Source organism: Aethalodelphis obliquidens, unplaced genomic scaffold (genome assembly GCF_003676395.1).
Source record: "Aethalodelphis obliquidens isolate GAN/ISIS:26980383/991018 unplaced genomic scaffold, ASM367639v1 scaffold8, whole genome shotgun sequence".
Classification (NCBI taxonomy): domain Eukaryota; kingdom Metazoa; phylum Chordata; class Mammalia; order Artiodactyla; family Delphinidae; genus Aethalodelphis; species Aethalodelphis obliquidens.
Genome location: NW_020837952.1, coordinates 4053428 through 4059072, shown reverse-complemented (window position 1 = coordinate 4059072; position 5645 = coordinate 4053428).

Genomic DNA, 5645 nt, shown 5'->3' with positions numbered 1-5645 from the left:
AAAAAAAAAAAAAAAAAAAAAAAAAAAAGAGATGCTCATCTCCACCTAAGCTCACCCAACACATGGGCACTGTCCATTGTGCTGAACGGTCAAATATTACAGAGACAGGGAAGGGCAGACCCCCTGCCCAGAGTCACGGGTATAGGAGAGAGAGTTCAAAGTAGGAATTTCCACATCTCAGATATTCACCAAAGCCTAGAGAAAGTTCATCTGGGTCTTCATTGGAGATCACTGATATCTAGATGAAGAAGAGAGGCTCTCGGGGAACCGAGACAGGGCTCTGGACGTCACAAGCTGGATTCAGGAGCTCTGATAGAGATAAGGCCACCCCCAGGCCGGGCCCAGCCCCAGGACCAGAGGCCACACCCCCAGCAGCAGCAGCTATGAAAGCAAAGCCTTCTAGGGCTTGGCTGGGTCCTTTTCAGCCTGTTCTACCTGAAAAGCACCTACATATCACAAAGCCCGTATCAACAACACCTTCAGCCCACAGACCTGGGGGAACTCACTTCGGCCCCAGAGGTCTGCCTTTCCAGCTCCTGAGATCCAGTTACTGGCAACGGGCATCGCATTATGATAAGGTAGCAGCCAGACATGTGCCTGCTCCTGCCTGGGTCCACCAACTGACCCCAGTGTGACCTCCGTCCTCCAGGACTTGGGTTTGACTCATGCTTCCAGAATGGGAACCTGAGGATTACTGCGGCTCCACGATAGCTGGTCCAGGGGTAGCTGTGGAAGGGGCTCAGAGCAGGTGTCAGCTCTCAGGGAGGAGACACCTATCGCTTCCTGAGTACCCAAAAGGGGCCAGGGACCAGTCACCAGGCACACTGCCACATTTCATTGGCATGACTCTGTGGGGTCATTCCTAGAAAGGAGGAAAGTGAGATTCAGAAAAGATTGTGCACTTACCAGCCACGCACTTACCCTTGGGAGGCTCCCTAAAGTCAGCCAGCACCACCCCTGGGAACCACCGTGTGTTCATTCATTCCTCCAGCCAGTATTTATTGAGGGCTTCCAGGCGCCTGCTTCATGGCCACTCAGTCCCTGAGAGCAGCCTGTAGGAAGCCCGCCCAGCTCTCCTGGAGGAGCCTGGCTTGGCTGGGAAAGGGGTTCCTGGACCCCAGGTCCACCAAGGTGTCCCACAGGTATCCCACTCCCTGTCAGCATGCTGCCTCGGTGCCCAGGGAGGGATCTCTGGTTGGGACTGGGGCATCAGCTGGGCAATGGACCCCTGCACCCAGTAAGTGCTTCAGAGCAGGAAATGTGCTTGCTTTCCCAGGCCTCAGCCTGCGGCGGGCGGGCAGGTCGGGGAGGCGGTCTCTTCTCATTCCTGTGGTTTCAGGTGCCTGGGTGATGTCAGGCCTGAGTGATGCGTGGGACTCACTATGACTGGGGCCCAACTGGGGTGGAGGCATTTCTTTAAAAGCTTATAAATTACTACTTCCCCTTTCAGCCCAGCCCCACCACTGGCCTAGGAGGAGTTGCTCCACAGGTACACAAAGACAGCTTCCCCCTCGCCCTCCTTGATGCTCACGTGTGTCTATGGTACTACAGATCCAAAGAGTCACCCTTCTGGGGATCTCCTGTCCTCCACACTGCAGTGATAACGCGTACCCACAAACCTACCTCACAGGCAGCCAGCCCACCTTGGACACACAGGTGCACACTGTCAGCAGCCCCGTGCACGGGCTCACAGCCACACACACACACACACACACATACACACACACATACACACACACACATACACACACACACACATACACACACACACACACACGCACACACACAGGCGTCCTCATGCTACTCCCATGCTCACAGGTGTCCTCAGGCACAGATGAGCTCCTACCTGTCAGAGCCCTCAAGCTCCTCCAGGTACCCACAGAAACATGTGCCTTTCCATTGTCACACGTGCTCTGGAGTGTGCACACGCGCCAGTATACAAGGGGCTTACACACGGGCAACAGTCTGCGGGAGCCCGCATCCATTCCCACACACGCACACCCGTGTATGCAATCTACACAGACCTAGACACACTCCAATCACACACCCACACCAGACACACTCGCCCAAGTCTCCACACACCTTCACACACTCAGGTACACCCTACACAAACAAGTGTGATTTTCAGAATGCCTGGGGTGAGAATGTGAGCCAGCAGGGAGTCGAAGCCAGTACGAAGCCGCAATCCCCAGCCTCACCTCCAGGGGCCGCTGCCCAGTCCGCAGCCCCAGCTCAGCTGCAGAGCCCGCCTCAGGCATAGTCATCCCAGGAGGACTCTTCAGAAGGAGAGGGACATTCTGGAGAGAAGACAGCCCTGAACTCCCCGCAGTGTGTGGGGTGACCTCCCACCGAGGTGGGCAGGGATTCCAAGAGGGGAATCTGAATGGGGGCAAGTGAGTGGAAGAGGACCGCGGGGAATAAGGAGCAGATGCGAAAAGGAAGACCAGGAGGTCCTGGAGGGAAACAGGAGACAGGGAAGGACTGGGGGCAGAAGAAGAGAGAAATGGAAGGAGATGGAAAGGATGGTGCCGGCGGGGGGGCGGGGGGGAGGGGAGGGGGAGGGGAGGGGAGGGGAAAACTAGAGGGAGGAGTTAGGGAGACACGTGAGAGGTGAGAAGGGAAAGAGGGCATCTGAGACAGCGACGAGGCTGAGAGCACCTCTTCCAGGACCAGGAAGGGGGTGGCGCTTTCTGTCTCCTAGACCACCCTCCACCCTGCCCCACCATCAGCAATCCCCTAGGGGGTGTACTCTGCCCCAGTGCCTTGGCCAGCCCTAACCTGCCACCCGCCTGACACCCGTGTGAGGATGACTTCCAACAAGACCCAGGTGGCAGGTGCCCCAGGAGGTGGCCCTGGGGTGTGAGCACCTCTCAACCCGACTCACCCAGCTGCTCCCCTAGGGTGTGGAGAAAGCTGGGAACCCTGAGACAGAGCTGGAATCCCTCCTGCCGGCCGCAGGGAGGCCTACTGCCTCCCGCTCAGGGCTCTGTGGAGTAAGAAGTCGAGCCATAAAAATGCCGAGATTTGCAGACTTTCCGAGCTGGGCAAGTTCCAGGTTCTCGCCCCTCTATGCCTAAGCTGTCACCCCATATTCCCTGTCCTCCCAACCCTGGAGGGCTCCGTCCATTTCTCACAGGGTAGGTGGTGAGCCTGGTAAGCTGGAAGGTTCTGAGAGAGCAGCTCAGATTACAGAGGAGCAAAGGAGGCCTCAGACCCGGCATCTTGTCCCCCAGCTCTTCACCCTGGACACACTCCCAGAACCCCTGTCCCTCCAGTCCCTCCGAGAGTGCTCCAAGAGCTTCACATCATGCCTAGAGCCCCCCTTGGGCCATTTGCCACGGATTCTGCCTCTCCCAACTTCTGTGCCCCAGAACGCAGGCCCAGACGGAGGAGCAGTGACTGCTTATTGGTTGGATACCCCAAGTGACAGGGAGAAAGGTACGGTGCTCTCTATTTTACAGATGAAAATATTGAAGTTCAGAGAGGTGGCCTGTCTTGTCTGAGGGCCTGTGGAGCAGACCAGCAATTGAGATCGAAAGGCAGGAGGAGGCTGAGCCATCCTGGCCTGCTCTTCCTCCAGTTTCAGCCCTACGGCTCAGCCTTCCCCCTCCAGCGGAGCCCCAACTCAACCCCTACTCCTGTACCCCACCCCTCCCACCCGTGTGGGACACACCTCAACTCCCCGCTCCAGACCCACACCCCACTCTACACCCATCCCACTCCCTCCCCCTCCCCAGGAGCACACCATCCCCCATCACTCCCTCCTCCTTCCCTCCTCCGGAAAGCCGAAGTCAGACCCCTCCATCCTCCCCCATTCCCATAGCGCTGCAGCCCCTGCGTCTGCCTACGTCTCTCCCCTGCTTAAAACCCTTCAGTGGCTCCCCCCTCACCTTGAGACAGTGTTCACTCCTCAGCCTGGCATTCAACACCCTTGCGAACTTCTCTGGCCTCATCTCCACCCACTCCCCCCAACACCCAGGCCCCTGTCTGCTCCCCACCACCACCCTGCTTTCAGGTCCTGGCTCCGCCTACCGGGCTCAGCTTCTGTCTCACCCCAAGCAGCCCCACACCACCATTCATGGGGTTCACACGCGGCAAGAGCCACTGCAGCGCCTGGGGCCCCAAGCGCCATCCCCGGGAGAGTTGGCTCGAGGACGGTACATGCACATCTTGCTGACACACAGCTCCCTGCTCACCTTAATCCCCTCAGACTCGACAAGGGTAATGGGTGGCCGGGAGGGCCTGAGACACCACCACCACCCTCCGCCGGCCTGCAGGTCTCTGAGGCCTCTGAGGAGCCACCCAGAGGCCCCCAGGTGCATCTCCCTCCTCAGCGGCGTTCCCAGCTCCTTCAATTCCCGGAGCAACTAGAGCAGGGAGGCCATGCATGTGACCCTGCCCTTGGGAATCTTCCGAGCTGGAAAGTGAGGAATGATCCTGTAACCCGGGGGCCAGACAGACCCAGGGACAAAGCCAGGCCAGGCTGCAGGTGGACACGAGCTGGTGGATGATGGCGGCCACAACGGTCATCACGGCTACTCCTCATTGAGCACTTACTAAGGGCAAGACTCCAAGCTGGGCAATTTATAATGTAATCCTCCCATTACATCTATGGAGAAGACATCATTCTTATTTTACGGACTGAAAGAGGAAGCCCAGAGAGATCTAGCAATCTGTGTGGCATCGTACAGCTCACCAGTGCAAGAGCTGAAACGTAAGTCCAGATCTGCCAGTTCCAAAACCCATGCCCTCTCCACTCCATTTCACAGCCACTCCAAACTCCAGGTGGGGACTGGTTACTTCCCTTCCAAAGAGGCCTCAAGGGCTCCCCACTGCCAAGAGCAGAACCTCCCCCTGCTGAGGTGCCCCACGATCTGGCCCCTGACTGCCTTCTGCCACCACCCCGCCCACACCCACTACGCTTCGGATGGCAATCTTGCCACGTTCCCAGTCGAGCCCTCTGAGCTTCGCTGTTCGCTCAGGCTCTAACATCTGCCTCCGTTTTACAGATGAGAAAACGGAGGGTTAAGAATGTTAAGTAACTAGCCCAAGGTTACACAGTCAGGAAGCAATTGAGCCTGGTTGGAACCCAGGTCATTAGAGCATCAAGTAATAAAGCATTCATTTGTGTTACAGACAATCCGGGAAGGGGAATTAGTAGGACATTCTGCCAGTAGCGCAGAAGAAGGTAGGGGAGAGTAATCGGGTTGGTTCCAGAGTGAAGGAGGACCAGGCTAGGCCTTCAGGAATGGCAGGGTCTGGATGGGTGAGCTTGAGAGGGGAAATTCTAAGAAAACTACAGACAAGAGAAAAAAGAGACAGAGAGAGAAAGGCTGGTCAAAATTAGGGAGGCAATGTACATGGTGGAGAGGGCCGTGTCATGGGGAGGCCTGCAGTGTCCTCCAAATTACTGTGTGACCTTGAGCAAGTCCTTTCCCTCTCTGGGGGATGCCTTGTCTGCAAATGAAGGATAGATGAGCCTTGATGGTCTCTAGGGTCCCACCTGGCCCTGACATCTTAGGATTCTGACTGTGTGTGTTTCCACTGGGCCTTAAAACATAGGATCTGATCCCAGACCCATTGACATGGGGCACAGGCTTGGAAACCAAGAGCAGGCAGGGGCCAGTAGTCAACATGGCACATGA